We start from the raw sequence: 14,499 nt of genomic DNA, 5'->3' as shown, positions 1-14,499 counted from the left end.
AAAATTAATTCCTTAATACATATTAACAATAACAATTTTTTTAAATGGGGGAGGGAGGACCTGGAGATGTGGCTCAAGCAGTAGAGCACTTGCTTTGCAAGCATGAAATCAAGTTCAAAGCCCAGTCTCTCTCTCTCTCTCTCTCTCTCTCTCTCTCTCTCTCTCTCTCTCTCACACACACACACACACACACACACACACACAAACTCATTCCACACATATCATTACACTGGGAAATTCTACAAAGGGCAAGATAGTATTGATTGTTAGCAGTGTGAACCATAAAGTCCCTGTCATGATAATTAAACCCTACTATTGTAATACACACTGTAGATAATTCACGAAAGAATGGTTTTGGCTGGTTTTAAAAGCTACAAAAATGTCTTAATCCAAATGTCTAATTCTTGTTTCTAGGCCATTAAAATCTATTTATAGAATCCACTGAGGTAGCTTATCTGCATAACATTTTTATTTTCTTAATAGTAGTATATGAAGAGATCTTTACTTATCAACCTTCAAGGGAAATTATAAAAAAATTATTCAAATACAGAATACCAAGAAGATAAAGTCAGAGCCAAGGCATTATAAAGATGAGGCATGATTAGCAAAGTAACTTGCTTACAGTTATACTGGCAATTATTTGAAGTGTAAGACAAACAAATACCTCTATCTGACCTGAAGCCCTGCTAGGTTTCCAATGACAGTGGGTATTTCTAACAGAATTATTTTACCTGAGCATCTTCTTTGGCAAGATTTTTTCTTTTTTTTTAACCCTGAAAGATGAAGAATTTGGCCTGATCCTTTGACGGATGGAAAAACAGGGCTCAGTTCACTGGTTCAGTCTGTTAAGGAGATACAGTGGATTATACTCTGTACTTAAATCCACACTGAAAATGTTACATCTCTCCCACAGAGTCCCCATCAACTCTTGGTTACTCCTATTTTTTATTTATCCCAGTTCATGAAATTAAATTATGTAAATAATTATGTAAAAGAACTATACAACTACAACAGAAAGAGGGAGAAGGAGGGGGAGGGAATACAACAAATTAATAGGAATATTTATCTTGGGAGAGGAACTGAGGGAGTTGTAGGATTATTCAGCTTCTTTATTTTTTTGGTGGTGCTGGGAATCAAACTCAGATCCACACAAATGCCAGGCGAGCACTGAGCCACACCCCCAGTGCACTGTTCAGTGGAATATTGGTCAAGTTTTTCCCCCTTTTATGTAAAACACTTTTAAAAGATATCTTCACTTTCTGGTAGAAAAAGATACATGAAACACTATTTCTCTCTCTCTCTCTCTCTCTCTCTCTATTTTGGCAGTCCTGGGGACGGATTCAACCATTTGACCCACAACCATAGTTTTTGCTTTTAATCTGTTTTTCAGGTAGGGTTTCATGATTCTGTCATGCTAGCCTCTAACTGCAATTCCTGCTTATTCTTCTACATTTGGAGAAGCTGGGACCACAGATGTGTATTTCCATGCATAGCTTGGGTGTCACACCTTTAAAAGCCAGAAAGAATATCTAAATCAAACCAAAAAGATGTTGATTAAAGTAAAAAATAAGTATCAGAACAAAAGGAATAATTCAAAAGAGAATATTTTAACTCTGTCCTCATATAAGGGACAAAAAAATTAAGTGGAAAAAAAAGCCTTCATTATTATCTTTTAAACACACACACACACACACACACACAAATACATTCTGAATGGCAAAACTGATGATGCTTACGTAAGCACAAAATTCCTGAGAACATATGTAGCTTGTACAATACCTCTTGGGTCTGTGTGATTATTGGAAGAACCTCAGAGACAACAAACATATCTAAAGGATTGGTTGGCTGCATTTCCTTCCTAGTCACCTCTCCTGTCTTCTACCAGTGCTATGTAACCTCACATACATACTCAGAATATATAAATACCTCTTACAATGCTCTCTTTTCTTTACTGTATTATCCCATTTATATGAAACTTTAGACAAGACAAAGCTAATTCCTGAACGCAGATTAGTGGTTGCCTAATATTGATGGGAAGAAACTGAACATAAAGGGTGATGTCTCCAGGCACCAGTGGGATGGCTGTAATTCTAGCTACGTGGGAGACTGATAATGGGAGGATCTCTTTTGGAGGACAGAGCAATCCCATCTCCAAAACAACCAGAGCAAAATGGACTGGAAGTGGTAGAGGGCCTGCTTTGTGAGTGCAAAACCCTGAGTTCAAACACTAATCCCATGTACACACTCCAAAAAAAAGGGTGATGTTAGAACACACAGGTATTTTTATGGTCATGGAAATGTTCTATACCTGGACTGTAATGGTACATATTTTCACGCAATAGCCAATCCTGCAATCAAGTTAAGTTTACCCCAAAGTGCAAGGATAATTTACTATTAGAAAGTCTAAAATAATTCACCATATTAACAGATTTTGAAAAAAGAAGTGAGGTGAGGGTGTGGCTCAAGTGGTATAGTGACTGCCTAGGGATCTTGAGGCCCTGAGTTCAAATCCCAATACTGCAACAACAAAAAATATAGAAAACATTAGGATCATCTCAGTAATTTCAGAAAAGTAATTTGATAACTTTCCATTCGTGAATATAAACAAAATTTTAAATTTATTGATTCTTTAACCCAACAAAGGGTCTTTTCTACTAACCCACAAAAAATGTCATACTTATTGATGGAATATTACAGCCTTTTCTTTCCTGTGTCTTCACATGTCTTTCCATATACCTATGAGTCCAAATTTTCACGTGTTGTAAGGATCCTGCTCATAATGGATTGGGATCCATCCTAGTGACCTTATTTTAATTAAATTACCTCTTTAAAGACACTATCTCCAAACAGGGTGAGATTTAAAGATCCTATGGTAGGACTTCAACACATGAATTTTAAGGGACATGATTTAACCCATCACAACAGTGGGAGGAAAAAAAGGCAGTTAGACAGGAGGTTAGATGACTTTTCCTGAATGGAATTAGTACTTTTCTCTTTGATTCATTTGAAAATATTTGGGTGACTACCAGATTTCCTATTGCTGAGAATAAAGCAGCACATTTTTAAAAAAAATCAATGAGAGAGAGGTCAAGGAATAAGGAAAAGACATAGGTCAAGGAAATAGCTGAGCACCAGGAAGGATGGAGTTACCATTTACTGAAAAGAGGGAATGGGAGATGATGGGGGAAGGTGGAGATGAAGACTAACTGAAATGTACAGTAGATAATCAGAGGCCTGGAGTGAAAAGCATGAGCTTGTGATTAAGTGTGGTCAATTAAGGGCATAAGGATCCTATTTAAAGCCTACGGCCAGATATCTTAGAGAAAGTGAGTATAGAACAGAGGTTCAAGGGCTGACCTTCAATATTCTAATATGTAGAGATCATCAAAGAAAAAAATCTAAAAAAGGTGACTGAAAATGAGCTGCAAGGGAAATAGGGTAGGGAGCTCAATGCCAAGAAAGAATGGAATCTGCTGGGCATGATGAATTTGAAGATCACATATAAAACACTGTATCAGAATATATGTTTTTAGGTTATTATAATGATTAGACACATGTAATAAAATACATTTTAAATGGAATTTTAAAAGTTTGTTTTGTTAAAACATCAAAAATACAGTTACAAATAGGATTCAAAGACATGTAGGAGACTACATATGAATCTTACTCTAAATTTGACTGGGACAACTATGATAGCTATAGCACCTGGGACAGAATGAAAGAGTTAATTTAATAAAAGACTATCTTCTTCCCTCAATTTAAGATTATCTCTTAGCTGAAAGAGAATAATAGTAAATATAAAAATTTTGTTTGTAGCAAAGATAGATTAAAAGGGCAGGTGTGGGTTCACATCTATAATCACAGATGCTAGGGAGCCTAAAACAGGATGAAAGTATGAGTTGCAGGCCATACTAAGCTATCTAGTAAGACACTATCTTTTTAAAACACAAGGTAGTTTGGAAAATGAACCAAACTGTAGACCACTTGGAGATTTTTGTTCTTTAAGAGGCAAAAGGCAGGCTATTGTAGAAGAAAAAACTGATCATGAAACTGGAAGAAGTGTCTGAATCCTGATTCATCTGCTAATTTATCAGTTCCTTTGAACTCTGGATCAGTCACTCCAGAGCCTTAGCTTCTTCATCTGTAAAATGTAGATGAGGGAGGTATTGAAAGGCAAGTAACAGATATGAAAGAGCCATGTTAGACATACAAGTCCAAGTCCAAGGTATTATTAGATAGCTCTCCATTGTGAATGCAATAACAATCATTATGCCACTATATTGAGGGTAACTAAAGGGTCTCTTCCAATGGTAATGATTTTACTATTTAAAGATATGTTGTAATCGGTCTGCTAACCTCAAAGCCTTGTTGATAACTGTAATGCAAGTTAAAAGCAGCAGCAACACAGCTGACCTGATAATGTAAATAGGAAAAGCGAAATATGGCTTGCTGCTTCCACGCTCCAGCAAATGTTTATTTGGAATGATACAGTTATCTACGCCAACTGCACACCATCTGTTTCAAGTCTCCACCAAGGTACTGTTTCTCACATGAAAAGAAATCACAAATATCCTACTTTTCCATGGAAGTTACCTCTACCACATCTAAGCCTACTGAATCCCACTCTCTAAACATGGTACGGCATTACTATCCTGGCCAAACATATCACAGTCAGAGAACCTACAGAGTCTGAGAATAAGCTAACTTTAATGTTCTTAATCAATCCTTCCCTGTTTTTTGTTTGAAACAGGGAAAAATGCTATCAATTTCTCACACCATTAAGTAATGACTTCCCTAAGATTCAAACCCAGGTTTGGCTCTAGTCATTGATGCATCTAGGCTACAATGTCTCTGGAACAGAGAATCTTCCAGAAAATGCATAAGTAAATGCTGATAGTCTACGTACAAAACAAATCACAATGTATCACTTCTCCTATCTCTGGTAATATTCTAGCCATTGTCATCTCTTATCAGGACTACTGAAACTGCTCCCTAACTACTCTTTGTGCTTCTGATCTAATGCCTCTGATTCATTCTTTATGTAGCAGTCACAAGCTGATTAAAAAACCTAAAATAGGGCTGGTGGAGTGCCTCCATTGGTAGAGCACCTGCCTAGCAAGCATGAGGTCCTAAGTTTAAACTCCAGTACCACCACCAAAAAAAAAAAGCAAACACCTAAAAGCTAACATACAACTGGGGCATGTGGATGAAATGGCAGAGTGCTTACCAAGTGTGAGACTCTTGAGTTCAACCCTCAGCATGGGACAACAAAAAACAAACAAACAACACCAAAAAACCCCCACCAAAATAGATCTTAACACAGACCTATTTAAGTTCTTTTAATAGGTTCCTACTGCTTTTACAGTGAAATACCAACTCTTATCTTGGCTTAAATGCCATGATCTACAAGTATGTTTGGGGGCCGCTAAGGTTTCTGGAAACCTTTTAGAATGGACAAGCAGTGAGGAGACATCAAAATTATTTTCATGGCCAGGCACAGTGGCTCATGCCTATAATCCCAGCTATTCAGGAGGCAATGATTGGGAGGATCAAAGTTCGAGGCCAGCCAGGGCAAAAGGTTAGTAAGACCCCATCTTAACCAAAATTCTGGATATGGTGGCATGCTCCTGTAGTTCCATTTATGTGGGAGGCATAATTAGGCTGGCCCAGGAAAAATTACAGGAACCAATTTGAAAAATAACTAAACCAGGCTGGTGGAGTTGCTCAAGTGGTAGAGTGCCTGCCTAGCAAGCATGAGACCCTGAGTTCAAATCCCAGTGCCACCAAACAATAAATAAATAACCAATGGTTTCTTTAAAAAAAAAAAAGAAAGAAAGAAAGGAAAAGAAAAAGAGAAATAACTAAACAAAAAGCACTGGGGATTTGGCTCAAGTGGTAGAGCACCTGCCTGGCAGTCACAAGGCCCTGAGTTCCAACTCCAGTACCACTAAAAAAATAAATAAATTCCATGATCATAACAAGAGCATACCTGCCTTCTTTACTCTCACTCTTTCTTAAGTGTACAGTGGTAGGAACTGTATGATGAATGACTTCACAAGAAACTGATGCAGAAGCAAATATGAGACTCTAGGAATCTTCCATTAATCCAGTCATTAAAGAGACTTTGAAAACCATTAAACAGTACCAGTCCTATTAAATAGCTGCTATAAAGAGTATCAGGTTGGGTGGCAGTGGCTAATACCTATAATACTAGGCCAAGACAGGCAGGATTGCAGTTTGAGATCAGCCTGGACAAACAGTTTGAAAGACCTCCATCTCTAAAATAACCAGAGCAAACATGGACTGGAGGTATGGCTCAAGTGGCAGAATGCCTGCTTTGTAAGTTCAAATACCATTCCCACCCAAAAAACAATATTATTCAGTAAAACATTATTTATATTAACATGTTATAGATATCACTGGTGTGATAGTGTATGCCTGCAATCCCAGCACTTGGGAGGTGGAGGTAGAAAGATTGTGAATTTGAAGCCAACCTTGGCTACACAGCAAGTTCTAGGCCAGCCTGGGCTATACAGCGAGACTCTGTCTCAAAAATGCTTTATGGGTTACTTAGTAATTTTTAAGAATATAAAGGGATCCTGAAACTAAAGAGTTTGAGAACTGCTGAATAGCCCAAGGCTCTCTCTCCAATCTGTAACCTACCTATTTGTCCACCCCTCACTGTGGCATTAGCCATGCTAACCATTCTATTTCTCATATACACTACAACTTCAGAGCCTTAACCCAGGCTACATCTTCTGCCTAGGACTGGCTTTCCTCCAGTTGTTCATGGCTGACCTGGTACCATTCAGATGTCATTCGCTGCCAGGCCTGATATGTATGCCCATAATACCAGCTATAAAGGAGGCTAAGGCAGAAAGCAAGTTTGAGGGCAGCCAAAGCAATTCAGCAAAACTCTGTCTCAAAAATATACATACAGACATACGCCAGCATGGGGGCACACATGTGTGATCCCAATTAACTGGGAGGCTGGGGCAGGGGTATCAAAAGTTTGAGGCCAGCATAGACAACTTTGTGAAACCCTATCTCAAAATAACAATTTAAAAAAGGGCTTGGAATGTAGCCTAGTGGTAGAGCATGTACCTAGCATGTATAATCCCCAACAGTATTCCCTGTTCCCCTCCCCCCAAAAGATTCCTAATGGGATCTTTCTTAACTGAAGATGTTCTCTACTACCCTACTAGACTATCCCAGGATATTTTCTTCGCTACCCTTTTATTACCTGCAATTGTACTTGAATGGTGCCAAGCTTTGGGATAACAAAAGCTTGTTATTTCTCTGACATACCTTGGCACCTAAGGGGATCTATCTCACAGTGCCAAAGTGGCACTTTTTCAAAGCTTGGCTGGACTTAAATGAAATTTTCTCACCTCCTCATGCTCACTAAGTCAGCAAAACCTTGTCACTTCCATCTCTTCATATCCATTCCTCACTCTGAACTCCATTCCCAGGACTACAAACTTAGTCTCTCATGTCTCCTAACTGTACACTCTTTGCATCCAGACATCTAATTCATCAAGAATTCCCAGACTCAGTGGCAAACTCTGTAATCCTAGCACTCAGAAGGCTGAGGCAGGAAGATCATGAGTCTGAAGCCAGCCTAGGCTACATGGTGAGACCCTGCCTCAAAAAAAACACAGAACAAAACAAACAAACAGAACATCCAAAAAAAATGATTCAGCACCCAGTATGTATAGTTCTGGTTATATACTCAAAAGAACTGAAAAGTGTTCATAATAGCTAAAACATAGAAGCAACAGAAGGATCCATAAACAGATGAATGGATAAATAAAACCTTATATACACATATGCACTTACATATATATATACACACATACATATAATGGAGTATTATTTGGCCTTAAAGAGGAAGGAACTCTGACACAGGCAACAACATGGATGAACCTGAGAACAGTATGCTACATGAAGTAAGCAGTCATGATAAACAAATTCTGTATTACTCTACTTAATATGAGGCTCTTAGAATAATCAAATTCATAAAGCATAGGATAGAAGAGTAATTACACCAGGAGCTGAGGATAGTAGGGAATGGAGAGTTATTATTTTCATGGATATAGTTTCAATTTTATAAGAAGAAACAAAGTTCTGCAGATGGATGGTTAGGGTAGCTATACAACAATGTGAATGAACTTAACACCACTGAATGGCGCACTTAAAAATGGTTAAGATAAGCTGGGCGAGGTGGCACATGGCTGTGACCCAAACACTCAGGAGGCTTAGGAAGAACAATTGTGAGATTTAGGGAAGACTGAGTTCCAGAACAACCTGGGATGTGATGAGATCCTGACTCAAAAAGAAGGCAAAAAAAAGAATACTAAATGTTACCAAGTAGAAAATTTTAGGTTATGTATATTTCATCACAACAAAAAGGATGTGTGAAGTGAAAGAAAAAAAAAAAAGGTAATGATGCTGTTTAGTTCTGCTAAAGCATAATGTTGCAGCACAGGTAGAAGCAGGTTATACTTTCAATTATAAGGCACAGACTATAAAGTTAATCTTAAAAACTGATAAGATTTTACTTGACATTAGGAAGACAAAGAGCTTTATGAAATCCAAGAGTACCATTAAAAAAAATCACCTCTCAAAAGTACTATTAATGATTCATGATGCCTACAACGAAGGCAGTATGCATCTCCATGATTCCATTAATCGTGTTAACTATAAAAGGCTGAATGTCTGCTTTTAAATTGTTGAGGAATACTGCAGAGCAAGGCAGACATCACATCTTTTGTTCACATAATTCTCTCCGCAGGCTTTTCCATCTCAAAGACGCTATGTTTATCTAGGTTCATCTTCCCCCATACACACACAGTTGTTACGTTCTCACATTGAAAAATATTAAATTTTTAAAAGCTGCTAACTTTTGCTATATTAATTATATATTCTAATAAGTAAAAATATTTGCCCAATGGAAAGGCATATATGCCGAGTCCAAATTTAAATTAGTAAGGTAACCACCGAGTTGTGATTTTGGAAAACAAAATTTAATTCACATTACCACATTCTGTTAACTTGTATGCCAGAAATATTTTCTATACATATTTACTTGTCAAACTTTAAACGAGCTTACCAATACTACGGTTCCACCTTGTTCCATGTCCCTAATATTGGAAAAACTGAGCTCATAGGTTCTTCCAAGCCAGTTAGTTGAATGGACTCTGCCTTGGGGCATAAAACCACAAAAATAAAACAAACATGCAAACAAAACCTAGAACTCCAAATTCAGGGATAGCAGTGACCAAAGATCCAGCTTTCCTCCATGGTATGAAGCCCCCAGACAACTTCCTGACTGCCTGAGACTTCTGTTAAGGAACTACTAGCAAGTAAGGGTTTTGTCTTGCTATAATGGAAGTACATGCCTTTGGGAGATCTTTATCATGCCTAAAAAAAGACAGGTGGTTGTCTAAACCAACCAGACTTCATATTCCTGTTGTGGGCCCACAGCTCTAGAGGATCCAGGGCAAAAATTGAAGCTTTATGTGCCTGACTCAATCTGGTTTCTAAGAGTTTCTGCTCTGTTAAAAACAACCTAGCATTGGGCATGGGGTACATACCTGCAACGCCAGCATTTGGGAGGCAGAGGCAGGAGGATCTCAAGTTTTAGACAAGCCTCAGTTCCATAGTGGTTCTATGACAGTCTGAACTACATACCAGACTTGGGCTCAAAAAAACAACAAAAACTTTGTAGTGATTATATGTTGAACTATATGATATTAAATATACTACCAAGTGTAATTTCACCTGTTTGCTTTTTTTTGTAAAGAAGGAATGGAATATTTTCAATTATATATGTAGCTCCTTATTGTTGCTTCCATTACATTTCAATTAGCTCTGATGTGAGCTATGATTCAATGATAGAAAAAACACAGATTCTGGATTCACAATCCTACTTTCCTAGGTTCTTTGATAATGGGAATAGTTCCTCTTCAAAAATCTGTTTCCTTGTTTATAACAACCATTCAATACTGTCCAGCTGCCAGGGTTGTTGTTAACAATTAAATGAAATGAACAGAACAACCTAGATAGAACATATCCCACCTTGCAGAAAGGAATTCATCTGTATTTTTTGTATCCTGGGAAATCTGGACTTTTATGACCTCATCTTGTTCAGGTGAACAATTAAAGGTGGCGTACTTTTTGCTTATTTGTCCTTTCTAGAAAGTAAGAGAATTGGCTGGGGAGGTAGCTCAGTGGTAGAGTGCATCCAAACACAGGGCCCTGAACTTGATCCCCAGCATTGCAAAAATCAAAACAAAAGAAACAAATAAATAAACAGAATTCAGTTAACTGATCATTTTGGGAAGGAATAAATCTTAAGGAATGTTAAAATGCATATGCAAACAAAGTCCTTTGTTAAAAAAAATAAATCTTGGGAATACAATATCAACTAAGGATGTCCACAACAGATGAACACAAGGAGAGGTTATCTCCTTTGCAACTGGCTGCCTTTTGTGCCTGGCTGGTCTTCTAGTGCTGGATTCCCAATCCTGAAGCTCTATGCTAGACACATTCACTTGTGTATCTCTGACAGTCCAACTGTCCTCCGTTCTTCACCACCTTAAATTTTCAGCTCCAGTTTAAGCCACACATTTTGCATTTACCACATTGAAATTTTTACACCTAACATGTCAGCTCAGTGGTGAAGTATACTTGCATGAAGCCCTGGGTTCAATCCCCAGCACAGGTGACGGAATGAGGAAGGGAAGGGACAGAGGGAAAGGACAGAAGGAAGGAGGGAGGGAGAGAGCATCTTCAGCTTAAATCAAAAGCTTTTTTGTTTTCCTTTAAGGGTAAAGACCTATGTATGGAAATAGTTATGGCTTCTTTCCCCATTCAGCTTCTTAATATTGAACCATCATCTTTGCACTGTGTATCAATCTCATTTGGTTAGAATGTATTAGGTCTTAAATGCAGTGTTATCTTTAATAATAAACCAAGGTATAAAGGAAAAGATAATATAAAGACTTTCCAACAAGTCAGAAACAAAAAAGCAAGAAAGAAGTATCATGACCAAATGGTAATGATGCTTTTTAGATTGTTTTGTTCATTTGTTTCTATTGTAATTGTAAAAAATACTTCAAAATGTTCACTTTTTCTTCTGTAAGTTCATCATTTTAACTAAGATTTAAACAAAGTTAAAACAAAAATGAATAATGCATACTTTAAAGGGAGCAAGAAAACATGTGGGGAGGGGATGCATGTTTATGGCCTTGATGGTGGTGATCGTTTCATGAGTACATACTCATCCCAACCATTAAAATATATGGTTTTTAAAATGTCAATTAAGAATGTTTTTGTTTTAAGCAAAAAATAATAGTCCTTCGAGTCTAAACTCCTATACTGCATTAGAAGTTTTGATCGGCTGTTTCAATGGGAAGATTCTATGATTCATTCTAAATTCCTTGACTTCATCACTACAAAAAAATTCTCTAAAGCAATTTAAACTATGAGGATGAAACAAAGTTTGGAACAAATGGTCCAGACGTGAGCATCTGATTCTCACTTACCTCCGGACAGAAACTGAGTTAATATTAATGCCTTTCAATGCCAAACAAGCCAGACATAGAAACTTCAAATGAAATGCATGTAAAATGATTCAGCTTGTCTTGGTTTCCATACAAGTCTACTTAAGCAAATGTAATTAGGCTGATGTTGAGCTATGTACCAATGGCATGTGCCTATAATCCCAAACTACTCAGGAGGTTGAATCAGGAGGATCTCGGTTTCAAGGCCAGCCCAGACAAAAAAAAAAAAAAAAAAGTTGTTTGCAAGCCTCCCATCTTAACAAGGTTGGGGGGTAGGTGTAGAGGTACACACCTGTCACACCAAAACCAGCAGAAGTATAAAATAGGTAGATCATGGTCCAGGCCAGCCTGGGTAAAATGTGAGGTCTTATCTCCAAAATAACCAAAGCAAAATGGACTAGAAGTATGGCTCAAGAAGTAGAACACCTGCTGTGTATGCTCAAAGCCCTGAGTTCAAACCCCAGTATAGCAAAAAATAAATTAATAAAATAAAACAAAACAAAACATAGTGAGGTTTAAATTTAGACAATATTATCTGCTTCCCTTTTTGGAGATGAGTTCTTCTATGTTGCACAGGCTTATCACAAACTGCTGAACTCAAGGGATCTTCTTGACTCTGTCTCCTAAGTAATTGAGACTACAAGTACAAATTTATTGTCCCATTCTCCCATATAGTTTTGAGAAAGCTATCAATCAGGACGGGGGGCCTGGCTCAAGTGGTAGAGTGCTTTCCTAGCAATCTGGAAGCCCTACAATAAAGTCACCATCACCACCACCCCCAGGAAAAAAAAAAAAAAAAGACTCCAAAAAAGCAAAGATATCCCAAACTAGGGGAATTCTGAATTTCTATGCCCTGATTGTGAACCTTCAAGAAAAATTAAGGGTCAAAATACATACCTCTACAGGATCACAGGATTTTCTTTTCTGGGTTTAGAGCTGCTTTTCTATCAATATCATCATATTATGAGTCTTCTTGGCCACTTATACTCTAACCAAAAAGTACTTGTTTTGTTTTGTTTGGGGGGAGGGCTGGAAGCAGTTCACAGTGTTGAGAACCAAACCCAGGGCCTCAAGAATGCTAGGCAAGATGCTAGGCAAAATGCTCTACACAAACCCACAAAGTACTCTTGACTACTTAGAACCTTGATTCTGAGGAAATCAGAGGATTTTAGCTATTTCACACTCATAGCAAATGCTATACATTATGATTGACATGAGTTCAGTTTATGCTTACACAGGCACCAGTGTCTCATGCTTGTAATCCTAGCTACTCAGGAGGCAGAGATCAGGAGGTTCTTGGTTTGAAGCCAGCAAGGGCTAAATAGTTCACAAGACCCTATCTTGAAGAACCCTTCACAAAAAAGGGCTGGTGAAGTGGCTCAAGCTGTAGGCCCTGAGTTCAAGCCCTAGTACTGAAAAAAAAAAAAAAAAAAACCTCAGAGAAAGGCTAAGTGTGGCGGTACAGTCTTCTAATTCCAGGTAATCAGGAGAGCAAGGCAAGGAGGACCATGAGTTCAAGGCCAGTGTAGACAACTTACTGAGCCCCTGTCTCTTTAAAATTTAAAGGGTATGGAGATCTGGAGATGTAGCTTACTGGTAGAGTGCTTACCTAACTTAAGCAGGGCCCTAGGTTTAATTCCCAGCACTAAAAAAAATAAAAACAAAAAAGGACGGAATTAAAGAGTAGATTCCAACCTGCCTAGCAAATGGGAAGCTCTGAGTTCAAACTTCAGTACTGCCAGAAAACAAAAAAACCCAGCAGATTCCATTGCAAAAGACTCAGAATCAACAGGAACCTCAGAAATAACAGTAACAATAACTACAATGTTGAAGGGGCATATACTGACAGTTCTTGTATACTGTGAATTACCATAGTCATCAATTAGCTAGCCTTTAGAGACATACACACATACAAATATATATATATATAGACAAAAGGATTAAATCTATAATTCAAAGGCCAACTATGAAGAATAATCAGGCTTTTCTTCTCAAGTTAACTTTCAATTTATCATTAACAATTTGCTTCTTTTCTTTCTGGTGCTGGGGATCAAACCCAGGGCCTCATGCATGCTAGGCAAGTACTCTACCACTGAAATATATCCCAGCTCACTAGACAAAGTTTTAATATAAATGTCCCAACATTCTCTCTGCCAGTACTCCATAACTCTGCCAAAACACAACAAACTAGACTAATAATTTTTTTTTTTTGGGTGGGACTGAGGTTTGAACTCAGGACATTGTGCTTGCAAAGCAGGTGCGCTACAGCTTGAGACATACCACTAGTCCATTTTGTTCTGGCTATTTTCTTTAAGAGATGAGGCTTCCCAATCTCAGCCTTCCCAGTTGCTAGTATTACAGGTGTGAGACACTGGCACCTGGCTGGTGATGGTGAATATGGGGAGAAAATAATTATGTATTTCCAGTATGGTTTGTAAGGTTTTCTAAGTTATCTGTATGTCTATTTGCTTTCATTAATTCCACTATCCAATTACTAATTTACTAGGAAGAAAAGGTACAGAAATAAATGTATTTTGAAGTACCAACATTTAATTAGTACGGTTTAAAAAACATTTCTTTCCCAGTAAAATGTTATTCTATCTGACTGTGTGACCTCAGTCCTCAGAATTTACCCTTAAGAAATTAACTCAAGGGAAAAAGCAATTTATTCCACAGAAGCTGGTTAATTAAATGGTGGAACAGCATGTCAATGGGGACTGTGAAGACATTAAAAATTGTAATTACAAAGATCATTCACCACTTGGGGAAATGCACACAATAATACAAAGCTATGTGGGAGAAAGTGGTCTACAAAAATTGCAATATAATTACAATTATTTATAAAATAGATGCATATGGTCACAGCATGAAAATGAAATTGATGACATGGCAGGAATAACATGGGGATAACAGGTAAATACCAATTTCTTTG

General features: G+C 37.7%; 1 protein-coding gene across 4 annotated transcripts in view; it reads right to left on the bottom strand.

The window, feature by feature from the left end:
• Window positions 1–14,499, bottom strand: part of Cbfa2t2 (CBFA2/RUNX1 partner transcriptional co-repressor 2) — a 113,278-nt gene that overhangs the window by 46,873 nt on the left and 51,906 nt on the right. The window contains exon 2 of one of the 4 annotated variants that reach the window (XM_074074565.1): window positions 732–842. The exons of the other annotated variants lie outside the window; for them this stretch is intronic. The gene's annotated coding sequence lies outside the window, so the exon portion shown is untranslated. The remainder of the gene's footprint in view (window positions 1–731; window positions 843–14,499) is intronic. 4 annotated transcript variants of the gene reach the window in all.

Source organism: Castor canadensis, chromosome 5, assembly GCF_047511655.1.
Source record: "Castor canadensis chromosome 5, mCasCan1.hap1v2, whole genome shotgun sequence".
NCBI classification, from domain to species: domain Eukaryota; kingdom Metazoa; phylum Chordata; class Mammalia; order Rodentia; family Castoridae; genus Castor; species Castor canadensis.
The sequence above is the reverse complement of the archived record's forward strand: the minus strand, read 5'-3'. Positions and strand labels throughout refer to the sequence as shown.